We start from the raw sequence: 16,551 nt of genomic DNA, 5'->3' as shown, positions 1-16,551 counted from the left end.
TGATACTTGCAGAAAGCTAGAAAGCCCCCTCCTAAATCCTATTAAATGTAAGACTATTAGGTAAAAACTGACAGCAAAAAAACACACGCAGTAGCTGTAACCTCAAGGACTGAACTTGCTCATCCATGCTATACAGTATGTAATGAAATGTATACAGCCATCATGAAAACAACAGGAATTTGTTGTGTTTCATATTTAGCACCTGAGAGACTTACGTAAAGTTAAAAAGAAAGATTGTTAAATATGTTCAAAGTCAAGTCAAAGGAATGTAAAATATTGTATATTTTTTCTTTTTCTGAATATATTTTTTTCTAGTCTGAATTTTAAACAAAATCTAGCAAATATGGGTATATTATGTAGACGCACATTCAAAGTAGTTTGTGGAGATTTAGCCAAGTCTTTACAACTGGCAATGTAAAATGGCACCTTCCCTCTTTACACAGAAAATGATGTTGTACTGTATTTCAGCTTTACTCTTCTTTTGGTATTGTTATTATGCTCTGGCTCAAGGTTGCAGGTGCTTGAGAGCAGAGTTTCCACATGTGATTCCTGGATTCTGGCCTGGACGTCTTATTTAAAAGAACATATTAGAATCAGTCTTCTGTAGCTCAATTGCTAGCATTCCTGGAATCACAGACCTTTCACTTACCAGGCCCCTTTGCTTTGTTCTCTTAAGTCTTTTGTTACTCACTTGTCAGAGTTTTCAGCCCAGCCTGTGATTTTGCCTCACTTCTTTATAAACTTCTATTTTGATCCAAAGATTCCAGAAGCTTCTAGATGTACAAGTCCGCCATCCTGTTAAAACAAAACCAGGAGGCTGTCTTCAACAAGAAGAGTTCAATTCGGTGTGCAAATATAAGTAACTCTTGTATATTACAAAAATGGTGGATAAATCGACTTTTTGGAGTGCTACAGCTGTAGGTTTGAATCCTGTAAAGAACTGAAGGTCATGATTTTGGTTTTATTTATTTACTTAATTATTTTTAGTTCAAAAAATGTTTAGTAATATTTTCAGTCTGTATAAGCTATGTCATAAATAAATAAATCTGTAATTTCTTCCATCAGAACAAAATATCAAAGTAAAGGCAACTTTCAAAATAAAATATCAAAATTGTCTTACTGTGAATAAGTATGGACTTCTGTGCCAATTAGTTTGGGCTCCTCCTTGTGCCCCATGCCCCGGGATATCCTCTGTATCCTTTTGGCTCTGTAATGGAAAAAGCAAGTCAAAAATACGAATGAATGGATGAACGAATAAATGTAGGAAATGTGCCATTTAAGTTTCCGGACACTTCCTGTAAATTGCATTTCATTTTACAAGAGTTGATTTCCTCCTGTTTTTGGGTGTGTACTTGAGCCTGTGCATAATTTATGTTGCATAGATTATCAAATATTGGCTGATTTTCAGTCAGTCAAAAATATATATACAGACCAGCAGTTTCTGTACGCTGTATCAACATTAAACAGCTCAACCCTAACCTTTACAGTAGAGCCTGCTGTAGGTCCTATCATTACATTCAAAACACAAATGGCATGATCAAGGTTATCATAAAGGAATGGTATTATGAATTTGTAGAAAATAAAACTCACATAGGAAGCTATTGTTAGATTATTAGATAAAAAACTAATTTTGTTTGTTAATTTCCCCTTAATTGAACAAATAAAAGGATTCTTTGCAATATGACATCATTTCCATTTTGATATTTTTTCTCAGGAACACGCAGATAAATATACAGTATGGGAAGTGAAATGTAGTAATTAATCATCCATGTTTATAATTAGTGCCATTTTTTGGTTCATTCAGATTTGCTTGATGCTGATCCCACTAGAAGTTGCTGAAGTATACCATATTAGTATATTACATGCAGGTTAGGTGGACTGATGATGCTAAATTGGCCTCTGATGTGTGTGTGTGTGTGTGTGTGTTCACCCTACGATAACAGATAGGCTCCAATTTCCCTGTAACTTTGCGCTGAATAAGCAGGTATAGAAAATGGAGGGAGGGACAGAACTATAAGAATATTAATAATCTGTAATGGTGTAGCAGGTGTGATGTATGCACTTATAAACTGAGAACACAGACTATGCAAACTACATACAGGAAGTGCCAGGGGCCAGGAATTGAGCCAAGCATCTTGAACCTATAGCGCCAGTAGTGCCAACCACCACACCAACTATTATTATTATTATACACAAGAGCAAGAGCAAGGCTGAATAAAGGAGGATGGGACTGAATGCTGATCTGCCACTAATATCAATGTAAACTCAATATTTTCAGACTGATGATCAAAAATCTAGCAACTTAAGAATTGCACTACACATTTCAACACAGTTGTACGCATCAGAGATGAATCCACTTGCATTTATGCTAAGGGCACTGAACAACAACAACAACAACAACAACATTTATTTATATAGCACATTTTCCTACAAACAGTAGCTCAAAGTGCTTTACATATTAAAGAATAGAAAAATCAATTATAAAACAAAATAAATCAACATTAACATCGAATAAGAGTAAGGTTCAATGGCCAGGGGGGACAGAAAAAACAAAAAAACTCCAGACGGCTGGAGAAAAAATAAAAATAAAAAATATAAAATCTGTAGGGATTACAGAACATGCTATTGAGTTCATGTAACATTTATTTTCAGTACGTTTAGAGGGAAGTGTAACACCATACCCAAGAACCCTCTTCAAAGAGTTCTGTTGAAATCTTTTCTTTACTTTTGAAACAGCTTTTTTACATGTATTGAAAATCATTAATATTAAATATTAGCGCCCTAGAAATAAAAGAAGCAAAATACATACGGCAATACATGTCAGGTGCAATCATGTGTGATCTGTCCCTTCTGTTCTGACAATGACTAGACATACACAATAATTTGTCACACATTGCCACTACCCCACTCACACTCTGCATAACTAACTTGTAAACTAGACAGTTAATAATCATACAGTATTCTCATTCTTCATGCTTAGCAATCCAAAAAAGAGCATCACTGGATAAAATGATTGTTGAAATGTTTGAAAATACTCCTAACATTAAATACAAAAAATGTAACTTTCTACATTTTAATGTAGTTGCACTTCCATTTGCAAGCCCAGATCAATGAATATATTTGCAAAAATAATTGAAAGTCATACACAAAATAACACAACACTCACAAAACATGAAATAAAATGCAGCTCTTCCAGTGAAGTATGCATACAACCCATATATTTCTTAAATTACATTTTAAATATTAATAAATACTGGCACCCTGCCCGGGGTTTGTTTCCTGCCTTGCGCCCTGTGTTGGCTGAGATTGGCTCCAGGAGACCCCCGTGACACTGTAGTTAGGATATAGCGGGTTGGATAATGGATGGATGAATATTAATAAATACATTTATATATATATATATTTCTTCAGTAGTGGCTTTATACTCAAAAATCATAAATGTGCATATTGTTTTTTATCTTTTCCTAACCTTCAAATTTCCCCAAACTTTTTTTAAAGTATAACAAAATATTGGAAGTATCATTTTACACAACATTTAATGTTCACATAATGGCAACAGTGATATTGTTGTGACAATTTTGAAATGCATTTATTTTAGTTATTCCATTGTAAATCACAAAGTCCTTATAATAATGATGTCATACATAAATAATTATTTGAAGTTTCTGCTGCCTTTAAATGATTGCTGCCATTAAACATTAGAATATCAGAAAAATTTTGAGAACAAGCCATTCAGCCCAACAAAGCTCGCCAGTCCTATCCACTTAATTCCTCCAAATTCCAAAAGTCAGGTTGTGAAGGTCCCTAAAGTCCTACTGTCTACCGCACTACTTGGCCACTTATTCATTGTATCTGTAGTTCTCTGTGTAAAGAAAAACTTCTTAATGTTTATGTGAAATTTACCCTTAACAAGTTTCTAATTGTGTTCTTGATGAACTCATTTTAAAGTCATAGTCTCGATCCACTGGACTAATTCCTTTCATAATTTTAAACACTTCATTCATGTCACGTTTTAATCTTCTTTTGCTTAAACTGTAAAGGCTCAGCTCTTTTAATCTTTCCTCATAACTCATCCCCTGTAGCCCTGGAATCAGCCCAGTCGCTCTTCGCTGGATGTTATCAGTCAAAATGTGCTTGATCAGGATCCTTACTGTACTTGTGCAGGATTGCTACTAATTATTTAGAGCTCGTCATCTAAACTACAGTATGTTAATGATACCTGATATAAGCTACTGCACTGTCATTGGTATGTGTGCCCATCATTTACGTTGTAGATAAAAGCAAAATGTTTTTGTACACTACGTTTTTTAAATCTTACAGATGCCATGATACATTAAGACAATTATGTGTGTGTCTTTGTTTTGTTTTTATTAATGAACCATATTCCTTACCTGCATGACAAGAATCCTACGCCAGGCTTGTTCTTTCCTTCTCCATCGTTATTTGTACCAACCTTGGCTTGTCAATTTTCTGAATTGGCAAAAAGAAAGAAGTGAATACAGATAGATGTGTATTACTTTGCTACTTTGCCTTAGTTTACCTTCTCTGGCTATAAAGTCAAGCTTAATTTTTAAACAAAATTTTGTTGATTTTGTTTTGAAAAGATTTATAAATTAAGTACGGTGGACCTACATATTTTGGTCCTCCTTTTCTTCTTACATGAATATATTCCAGGAATAGATGACCAAATAAAGAGTTCTGACCATTTTTTTTCCAAAGTTACAGAAAATGTACAATAGCAGAGAATATGAGATGTTGCCAGTCAGCTGTCCACAGTTTGGCTCCCAGGTACCTCTCTGTATTGTCTTAGTCTGAATTTTGCATCCAAATGTATGTGGTACAATACAAGATAGAAGAGTCCCCAATCACAATGCTCTTTGTGACATTTAAGACACATTTCTTCTACTCAACCTGAATATTTATGAAATAGTGCTGCTCTGTTGATTTAGAACATATTTAACAACTCTATTAGGAGGCAGTCGTATGATGATACATACCAGTGGAAGGAGACATTAACTGCATATTACAAATGTTCCACTAGCCTGCAAAGGCTTGTTAAATGAGGCATCTTTGATGGTGTCAGTTGTAGTTGAATCCTGATTTGCCTGTTATATGATTTTACATAGCACCAATTATATAAATACATTATTAAATAAATTAATTTAAATATAAAATCAGTACTTTTACACCGTCGCAGTAAAGCTATAAAATATTAGCACTCTCAGAAAGAATGTGCAAAATTGAGAAATCTCTTAAATCACCATGTTTTGCAATTCATAACTCTCAATGCCTTCACTTTGAGCTAAAGCCCAAAACAGCAAAAAAAATGGAATATTTCCTTCTTCTCCGTTAGTAGTTTTTGCACAAACTCTGCACTTGATCACACATTAGCCTACTCTTTGCTTCTTGGTTTTGCTTGTTTCAAGTAATAATTGTTGTTCTTCTGATGATGTCTGTCTGTGTTCCAGCCACTTGTCTGACCATATAACATTCACATGTCACCCCATGCTGCTCTAATTACGCACTGATAATGGAATTATAATAGGCTCCTTCAGCAAGGAGGTATCAACTACTCAATAGTTGGTAGGAAGAAGATTTCAGCTTAGGACACAGTCATGGTTGTGCTTAAACCACAAAGTGACACGAAAAGACCGGGTTTATGCTGTGCTACTGCTAGACACCCTACAATGGGACCCATGCGCAGACCAGTTCCAACCATTTTACAAACAGAAAAATAAAGTGGGGCGGCACGGTGGCATAGTGGGTAGCACTGCTGCCTCGCAGTTAGGAGACCTGGGTTCGTTTCCCGGGTCCTCCCTGCGTGGAGTTTGCATGTTCTCCCGTGTCTGCGTGGGTTTCCTCCGGGCGCTCCGGTTTCCTCCCACAATCCAAAGACATGCAGGTTAGGTGGATTGGCGATTCTAAATTGGCCCTAGTGTGTGCTGGGTGTGTTTGTGTGTGTCCTGCGGTGGGTTGGCACCCTGCCCAGGATTGGTTCCTGCCTTGTGCCCTGTGTTGGCTGGGATTGGCTCCAGCAGACCCCCGTGACCCTGTATTCGGATTCAGCGGGTTAGAAAATGGATGGATGGATGGAAAAATAAAGTGGGGCGGCACGGTGGCATAGTGGGTAGCACTGCTGCCTCGCAGTTAGGAGACCTGGGTTCGTTTCCCGGGTCCTCCCTGCGTGGAGTTTGCATGTTCTCCCCGTGTCTGCGTGGGTTTCCTCTGGGCGCTCCGGTTTCCTCCCACAGACCAAAGACATGCAGGTTAGGTGGATTGGCGATTCTAAATTGGCCCTAGTGTGTGGGGGTGTGTTTGTGTGTGTCCTGCGGTGGGTTGGCACCCTGCCCAGGATTGGTTCCTGCCTTGTGCCCTGTGTTGGCTGGGATTGGCTCTAGCAGACCCCCGTGACCCTGTAGTTAGGATTCAGTGGGTTGGAAAATGGATGGATGGAAAAATAAAGTGGCTTCACTTGATGAAAATGAAGAAGTGTTTAGTTAACTATCTGGGTCACATTAGCTACTTAATGTGGAGTGTTGACACTGCTGCATCTCTTGTAACAAGCAATTTGTTTATTAGATCATTAGAAAAAATATGTTGAGAATTGGCCATTCAACCCAACAAGTGTATCCATCCTTTTCATACAGATTGTCTAACATAGCATCAAGTTCATGTTTGAAGGTCCTTGCCACTTAATAATTTATTTCATGTGTTTATGATACTATGTGTGAAGAAAATCTTTCTAACATTTTTGTGATTTCTGCCATTAACAATTTTCTAACCATGTCCATGTGTTCCTGTAGCAGAGTTTATTTTAAGTAACAACTGAGGTCTGCTGTACTAATTCCTTTCATAATTTTAAACACTTTGATCATGTCCACTCTTACCTTTAATTTTTTTTTTAAACTGAAAAGATTGAACTTCTTCAGTCTATCCTCATGGTTCATTCCTTTTAGTCTCAGAATCAGTCTTTTTGCTCTTCTCTAAACTTTCTGTAGTGCTGCTATTTCTTTTTTGTAATATGGAGACCAAAACTGAACACTTGTGTATGTACCCTGCTTGATAGTGTTGCTCAAAGAATGTGAGTTATTCTGTTAAGCTAATAAATGTTTGCATTATCTATTATGGCACACTGGCGGCTAAAGGTGGTTGTAACACTATTGGCATCAGCAGTCAGCAGTTGACTTTGATAAATAAGGTCTCATGTTACTGTCACCATATTAATTGTTTCTATATTAGTCTTAAACTGTAAAAGCTCACAGAGACTTGATTAAACACCATACATAAGCATGTATTCCAACATAAACATTTCTGTAATAAACAATATTAAATATAACAGTTAAGGATAGTTGCACAGTTTTTATGACATTATTACATTTGGGATTTTTACTACTGTAAATAAAACTGGAGAAAATAAAATATAGGGCTCAGACATTAGCTAAACGAATGAGCTTGATGGACTGAATGGTTTCCTCTCATATGTTAAATGTTCTTAAACATAAGATCGTTTTCTATATCAATATGTGGGTTCCAGCTGTGATACATAAGCTCACTATGTACACAAATTTTATGACCATTGCCTTGAATTCACGTTCATTTGGTAATATTTTAAAACCACCATGAAATACAAGGAGCCTTTCTTCTAGCTTTGTTTATCTGTCACATTGAATTTCTGACTTTAATATTTAATCACCCTTTGAGAGGGCTGTTTGCCACTGGCATACACTGTTTTAGTATACTAATATCATTAGCCACAAATTATTTTCGGTTTCATAGTCAAATATATAATGTGAAACAGCAGTGGGCCCAGTTTTGAACCATTGCTTAGTAATATGTCTACCCACTGTGTGAACTGGAGGAGATCTGCTTAAGCAGACCCGGGACTTAAATGAAGCCAAGGAGGAGGCCGAATATTTTAAAACAAAAGGATCTGTTATAGCAAAGTAAAACACAAAGAAGAACAATGAAAAAGTTTGGTCTTTACCACTACTGCCTTTTGTTTTTCTTGACACATTATTGTAAGCCTTGTTTCATACTGCGTTTCATGTTCTTCTTTTTCCGTACTGCAACTTTAATGTTGGTGGAGCAGTACAGGACTCAGCCTTATCCAACCTGCTGACATGCTAATGTAAAAGAGAACAGATTAATAAAGAAATACAAATATTTCATTGGGTGTTTGGATCAAATCTACATGTCAAATTACTTAAAACTCACTGAATTTATTTTTCACAGGGTGCTATATTGTGGTGCATTGTGTCATATTGTGCATTTATTTTGATCACAATACAGTAAATAAATGTGCGGTACAAACGGGTTCTCAAGGAATATAGACTTGAATTGATGGTGCTGCTGTTTTCAGATATTTCAGGCAAATCCCTGATTCCAAGCACTGGTCATATTCAGCAGTTTGATCTTTCATTATTCAACAACTTTTATTTTAGATTTGAACAGAGCAGTGGCTAAATATCATAATTAAAATAAACAGAATTCAAAAGTAGTTTCTTTTTTATAATGAATGTACATTAGTGGTAGTGCTGCTGCCTCACAGTTAGGAGACCCGGGTTCGCTTCCTGGGTCATCCCTGCGTGGAGTTTGCATGTTCTCCCCATGTCTGTGTGGGTTTCCTCTGGGTGCTCCGGTTTCCTCCCACAGTACAAGGACATGTAGGTTAGGTGCATTGGTGATTCTAAATTGGCCCTAGTGTGTGCTTGGTGTGTGTGTGTGCCCTGCGGTGGGCTGGCACCCTGCCTGGGGTTTGTTTCCTGCCTTGCGCCTTGTGTTGGCTGGGATTGGCTCCAGCAGACCCCCGTGACCCTATACTTAGGATATAGTGGGTTGGATACTGGATGGATGGATGTACATTATAGAAAAGCATGATCAGAAAGTGAATGGATGAACTGAAACAATTCCAGTTATGAGGTTTATTTTAATTTGTTATAAAAACCCAAATTTTGATCTTTTGTCAATAGGTTTTTGGATACATTAAGAAATCTGTATCAAATTTGTTAACAGGCTTTGGGATACTTTACGAAATCTAATCTACAGGAAATCTATTTTGTTCATTCCAAACTTTTATTTATATATTGTAAGAAAGGAGTGCAATACAGAAAATGTTTTGGAGAACATCAGTGATCCCGTATAATGAAAACAAATAAAAATGAATTCTTCTTTTTACAAAGATGCTGATAATGACTTCTCGGACACCCAATATAGAACTTCGTAAATATGGCTGAACTTCCAGTCATATGATTTAGCAGTGAAGTGGCTGTCAGCCTTCTGCTCTACAGTGGGAGGAAGAGAGAAGGCATTAGAACACAGCACCACCCCCTGGTCTGGATGGTAACCACCATCACTTGAATCTTAACCTAAGCTGAATCCCAACTTAAGCTGAATCCCAGTGCACACAAGTGATAATAGAGCACCTCTTAACTTTAATTTGAGGGAAGGCATCCATTAAGTGCCTCTTATAAGGAATTTAATGGACCTCAACACATTTTTCTTATATCTTCCTAAAGCCTGGCACAGTTACAGAGTGGTCAGCACTGCTGCCTCATTGTTCCACTGTTCTGTGTTCGAATTACACATTCAGTTGCTGTTCGTATGGAGCTTGCACTCCTCCCCATGTCTGCCTGGCCTTTCCACTGGGTGCCATGCTTTCGCTCACTCTTCTTTACCCAAAGATGCATGTGTTAGGTTAAATGGGGTTAAGTGGAATTGTGCTGTGTGGTAGACTCGTGCCCTGTCCAGAGCAGTTTCTTGCCTGCCATCTAGTGCTGCCAATATAGATTCTGGCTCATACCACACTGAATTTAGATTAAATGGTTTTGAGAATGTTAGTTTATGTCATATTGCAATATTATAGAATATCCTGCAGTCAAAAAGTGGCAGCCAGTTCTGAAATATGACTTTATATATTCTGATAAAATTTACATTGGTGTTTTTCATTATTTATGGCAACTGCAGTATAAGCTATTTATTTAGGTTAGCAAAAATGACTGACAAGGTAAATGTATTACGATTTTCTGAGCAGTTGACAAATATAATTTTTGTAAACTTTTGGCTAGTGCACAGTTCCCGATGTACTGTACTTGTCACTACTAGACAATTTGAGTATGCTTGCTAGACTCATGTACTAATGAGAATGAGAACATTGCCTGCAACCCTAAAATTAAAGAATCGTGTGTCAAAAGTAAAAATAAACAAGATTTTCTGGTTATAGTAGTTCAGATGCTGAAAGGTAAACTCAATAACGAAAATATGCAATGCAAATGTTAAAGCCTTCCCTGCTATTTGTGACTTTGAAAAAGGAATGCTCCCAGCTTCTGATAAAGAACTACCAATGCTGCAAATTGCTATTTGGCATCTCCCAATTTTACCCTGACCTGCATTAACTACAAAAGTCCAGTTGGTCCTACAGTTTCTCCCAGTGTTGAATAACCATGAATACCGTCCAATTTCCTGTTCACATTTCAATTAAAAAGACTGAATTGTGGGCATCCTTTCATTTTATTGTAAATGTTCTATAAATGCTTGTACATAGTAACTTGTATGATAAATGTGACAAATACATGTGTTCATATATTCTTATTTTTCTACATTTTTTCTCTAACTAAAGCTAATTTTCCCCTGGGACTGCGTCAAGCCCATTTCCCAATAGTTGTCTTTATTTTTGTTAACTGCACAACTTATTACAAACACATTGTATTAACTAGAGATTTATCATCTCCAAAATTACAAGAATACATTCAGCCAGAGGTACATTTGTAGATCAATTTATGACATTGGTGCATTGTATCAGTTGCAATTTGACAGCCCTTCTTTTAAACAAATAAATTATCCACTGGTTTACAAGACCTGTCTGAGATGGCAAAGTTACTCTCTTCCTGTGTTTGAGCATAAAGAGTTAACAATGGGGCTAATATTTAATCTAGTGGTTTAGTAATGCAGGAAATAAAAGTGCAAGTACCAAAGCAGTTTTACATGAAAAAAAATGTAGCCCCAGTAAATAAAGTAAATGTTCTTAATGGTTATTTTTTATGGCCAAGTGTGACATAAACTATATCTGGCTGAGCCATTAGTGCAATGCTGTCTTGCCAATGCCTAGTCTCACTAAATATTAAAAAAAATCACTCACATATTTTGTATTCTTATAAATATACAGAACCAATCTTCAAGTCAATAATGAACCAATACTAGTGTTATAATTACTTACTTTAAATGAATGCATTTTATAAAGTAGCTGATATATTCAGACAGCAGAATCCAGCACTTTAACTACGCTGCACTCCCTTTGCTTGATGCGACACACGCCACCCTGCAGTGTCTTTCAGAAGTCTTCATTCTAAGGTATTGTGGTCAAGCATAGGTTTACCAGTTTTGTAAACTGTGATGAATGAATGGACAGCTTTAGCAAGTGTGGGATAACTCTTTTTTAATTTGATATAAATAAAATGAAAATTTAAATTATATTAAAAGCTATTGATGGCTGAGCTTAATGAAGCTCAGAAGGTGCTGTCATTGTGTCAAAGACAAATGAAATGATTACTTTATAACCAATTTTCATTTAATCAATCTATTACTAGAAATTAGTGATGTGATGCAGATCCTTTGGTCAAGCTTTTCTGTAGTAGTAGGGTGTTGTACTGTGTTAGCCAGAATGGATGCATTGAGAAGTCAAGCAAAATGATACCTTTTATTGGCTAACTGAACAGTTTACAAGATGCCTAAAGAAGCTGGCATATTGTAATCTGTTCAGTTAGCCAATCAAAAGGCGTCAACCTTTTCTGAAAAGAGCGGCTGCATTTAGTACATTGGCCACTGCTCAGTTCATGAATCTATCAAGGAGAGTACAACTCTCTCCAGTAACTGCTGAATCAGGGATACTTGTAAATTTCTTTTAAATATTAGCTAATTATTTTTTCATTAATCTTTCAGGGAGTTTTGTATTTTTCTTATATGATACAATTGTGTGATCACACACTGTCTTGTAAGATTACAAACAAAATGTGTACAATTAAAATATATTTGATGGTTAACATAACATTCATGTAAATATTGTGCATTTTTTTCTGGGATCTGTTCTGTATTTAAACCAACATAGCTAGCAACAAGTGACTTAATTAGACAAAGTGAGTAACCATTCCCTCAATTGAAGCTGTTCTTGTCCAGAAAAATTACAAAAGTTTGCCGTCTTACCACCGATATACTTGAAAATTGCACCTGTTTACTGTAAGTTGCAGCGAATGAGTCACAAATTCCGTAGATTTAATATACAATACATTTGGAAATACATGCCTATGGGGTTCTTGTAATGAAACTCTTGGAAATGTACATTAGAAGGGCAAAGTAAATTATTTTTTTTCCCTTGATGAATGACAGTTGTATTTCTGTGAGGTCTGCATTGTCCTGTTGTGTAGTCAGCGATTAACATGTTTTCAAAAGAATTGGGATAAAAATTAAATGTACATGTTAGTGATATTTTAGTTTTGAAGACATCTTAAAAGAAAAAAAAAATAAAAGATTTTCCTGTTCCAAATGTTGCCTACATTAAGCCTTTGTAGGTGATTTTAAAAATAAATCTTTATATATTTATATTTTGCACTTGGACTGTTTTGGTTGTGGTTTTCTTATCATGATCATTCTTGTATTCTGCTGTCAGTTCAAGTAACTGCATTTTACAGTAGAAGCAAGGAACCCAACAACATTTGGCAAGGTTTTGTCAGGCATGAAATGAAGAGAGCTTCCTTAGTTTGGAGCTTGGAGCTCTCACAGTGCCTGGTATCTCCTACACTCTCTGTTTCTGTGTTTAGGCTTCCTTGAACAGCTTGCTGACTTGTTTGTCACATTCATTCTTCTGATTGCTCTCTCATGTCTGCACCCATTCCCCTTTTTGATTCTGAGCGTGTTTGTCAGATTCAACTACTGTGAATCTTTTGCAATTTGACATCTCGGTATGTAGCTAACTAGAGGATTTTTTTCAAACACAGACTTCATCTATTTCATCAGTATTACTTGGCATTTGGATCAGATATGAAGATTACAGCGTAAAATATAAAGCTGAAACATCAACATTTGATGTGCCAAAATGTAAGTCAGAATAAACCAGAGTAACCCAGAATTTAAGCCCATAAACAATACCGAGATTTGAACATGAAGAAGCCCTTTTGTAGAGATGTTAGAGATAGACTTAATGTCAAAGCAGCAACAACTGCCAACACTCTTCCTTTTAAGGGACCGAAAGTCACATGGAAGGTAATTCTTGGCTAGCAGTGTAATTTACAGGGGAACAAAAGCAGGACAAATTTAACTTTACTTAGACAATCTGGGTACCTGCAGTGTAACCACAATGCCGAGTGTACTTCCCTACCTGACACCTGGCTTCTTCTTTTCAGTTAGCCTAGGGAATAGATATGAAATTGTAAACAACAAGGTTTTACATTTATATTTATTCACTTAGTAGATGCTTTTATCCAAAATGACTTATAATAACAAGGTTTCTGGCTCATTCCCATCCTGTGACTCACTGTGAGACTCTTAGTGATTTTATAAACATATACTTGACTACATGAGGGTGATGGGAAATTAAAACAATTTGGCAACATAGTGACACTGTTTTGTCTTGGTAGAGTGCTATGTGACTCTACTTTCCCCTTTTGTACTCTTTATTGTGTAGACCAGGGACGTGCAATCAGGGGAAGCAGGTGAGTAAAAAAACTAATAATGATAACATTAAATAAATTTATCCACTGGTCTGTGCTATAAATTTGTTTTCTGTATGATTCCAATAACTTTGATCATTTTTATACTCAAAATCGCTGAATTGGCGAATTAATTGTTCAAATACAGGAGAGAAACGCGAGGTGCGGCAGAGACGAGCCTCACCTCACTTAGACTGCGCTCTCCCTCACACACGGGGTTGATGCCTGCAGTTGGCACGTGCCTGTTGTCTCTCTATATGTCGCCAAAATAATGTTGGCAGACACATTTGTTATGCACCCTGACTTTCCACAGTCTGGCTGATATCTTTAATGAATGTGTGTGACATATTTAGTGTTGCTGATCGGACATAAAACCGCAGTGAAAAGGCTCAAGGTGAGGCAGACAGTACCATGCCGCCCTGAAGTTGGCGGATGTGAGCCAAACAGGTGCTTGTTACTGCTGTTCTTCTACGCAGAGGCACCAATAAGTTAGCGATTTCAGAAAGTCAGGTACACTGCAGCGGTCCATCCATCCATCCATGCATTATTCAACCCGCTGTATCCTAACTACAGGGTCACAGGGGTCTGCTGGAGCCAATCCCAGCCAACACAGGGTGCAAGGCAGGAAACAAACCCCGTGCAGGGCACACACACACACAATCCCCACACACCAAGCACACACTAGGGACAATTTAGGATTGCCAATGCACCTAACCTGCATGTCTTTGGACTGTGGGAGGAAACCGGAGCACCCGGAGGAAACCAAATGGAAGATTAAGATTTTTAAAACTAAAGAAAAATAAGTAGGACTTTTACAAAAAAGTGACAGAGATTTTCGTGGAGAAGGATAGGTGCATGGACTTTATTTACAAATAAATATAAGACTATAAATGGTTTTCAATTTTATAAAAAAAATGAGATCAGACTAAGAAAAAAAAAAATCCAATATTTAAAAACTAAATGTTGACCTTAAATAAAATATTCTTTTGTTTTTCTTGTTATGCTTTGGTTGAACAGTCTGTATTAAAATTAAAACCTCAGAATTAAAAGCTTTTAAAAACAAGTAAATATTTCACCACTCTATACTTTCATTTGTATTGAATGAGTATGAATTGTGGAATTGCAACAGCAAATTTAGAACACATGGATGGTGCAGAGCAAATGCGCTCTCTCCACTCTCTCTTACCGCTAGAAGCGTAACGTTCTTTCTTAGCCAAATGTGTGTGTAAAGAATGCTGATGAGTTGTGGAACATAACCAGTAGTCAATGTGCATGTTGCCAATTGAATAGTGAATAAGCTACTCTTTTGGGTTCATATATTTGTAAACCTGACTCTGAAAGAGTCAGTGCCTCACCAGCCATGAACCTCACCGCACGTCACTGGTGTAGACTTTATCAGAATTCTTCAAATCCCATAGACTGTACTTTTTTTATTACCGTGACGGAAGATGGAAAACTTACAATTAGGCACCTAATAGGAATTTTAAGATTAGGCATCCAAAGGGGACATTAACATTAGGGACCTATAGGTGACTATGCTCCACCATTACTAACTTTAAGGTTAGTATTTGAAGTAGGGGTAGGCCAGTATTTGCGCCATGATAATAGAAAAGTACCATATATTGTTCTTTAACAAAGGAGTTAAATTACACATTCTAATAATGTATTTTTGATAATATTCATAAAATAATAATAATTAAGTACAGTACATGTTAATATTGGCCAATATACAACCTGATAAATGCTAGATGTATAATTTCAGATGGCACACAGACTTGAGGTTACTCAAATGTCTCTGGTCATGTCATCCTTTCTAGTCAACTTTCTTCAGGACAGGCCACAATCCTGTCTCAATATGGCTGCCGAGATGTGCTTCTCATTGTGTTCACTTCATGACCATGGTGTATAAAGCGACCAACTTTATACATCTCTGTCCAAATCCTTACGCCAATAGCACTCTGTAGTACAGAATGGCCTCTGATTCAAAACCAATCCCAAACTGCCATACTTCACCCCAATGGGTGCACATAGTGCCTATTTACTCCTGCCCTCAAATAGTGGATACCATTTTTTTAGCTGAAGCTTGCCGGCTAGATAGTTTTCTGGCCTTCCTGATGGGTACGTTTCATAGAATGTCCTGCACAGCATTGCCCATTGCCAAACCGATTTCAAGCATCCTCCTAACTCAGCAATATGTTTCACATCCTGAGTTGATCCTAAAGACTCAGTGGTTGGTTAGTTCAACATGAAAGTACACCAAGCCTAACAAAACACTAATATTACAACAGGTATATCTAGCTTATTATATATAAAATATCACTCCACCACAGACACTTTAAAAACTTTTAAAAACCATCTGTATAAAATATAAAAACACAATAAACTCACTAAGTAAATTATTAGGAGCATTATGCTAATACTGAGTAGGGCCTCATTCTGTTCTCAATACAGCCTCAGTTCTTCATGCCATGGATTCCACAAGATATTGGAAATATTACTATGAGATTCTGGTCCATGTTGACATGATTCCATCATGTAGTTTCTGCTGATTTTGTCAGCAGTTCATTCTATGAGTTTCCTGTTCTACCACATCCCGAAGGTGTTCTATTGGACCAGTTTGAGATGATTTTGGCTTTGAGATATGGTACATTATCAAGCTGGAAGTAGCCATTAGAAAATACAGTGTAAATTGTGACCAGTTGGTCTGCATCAACACTCGAATTCGCTGTGGCATTCAAATGATGATTGATTGGTATTAATGTGCCCAAAGTGTGCCAAGAAAAAATTCTCCACACCATTACACCACCATCACCAGCCTAGACTGTTGAAATAAGAAGGTACAGGGCATGTATTC

Source organism: Polypterus senegalus, chromosome 1 (assembly GCF_016835505.1).
Source record: "Polypterus senegalus isolate Bchr_013 chromosome 1, ASM1683550v1, whole genome shotgun sequence".
In the NCBI taxonomy this organism is placed as follows: Eukaryota; Metazoa; Chordata; class Cladistia; order Polypteriformes; family Polypteridae; genus Polypterus; species Polypterus senegalus.
Note: the sequence above shows the minus strand (reverse complement) of the source record.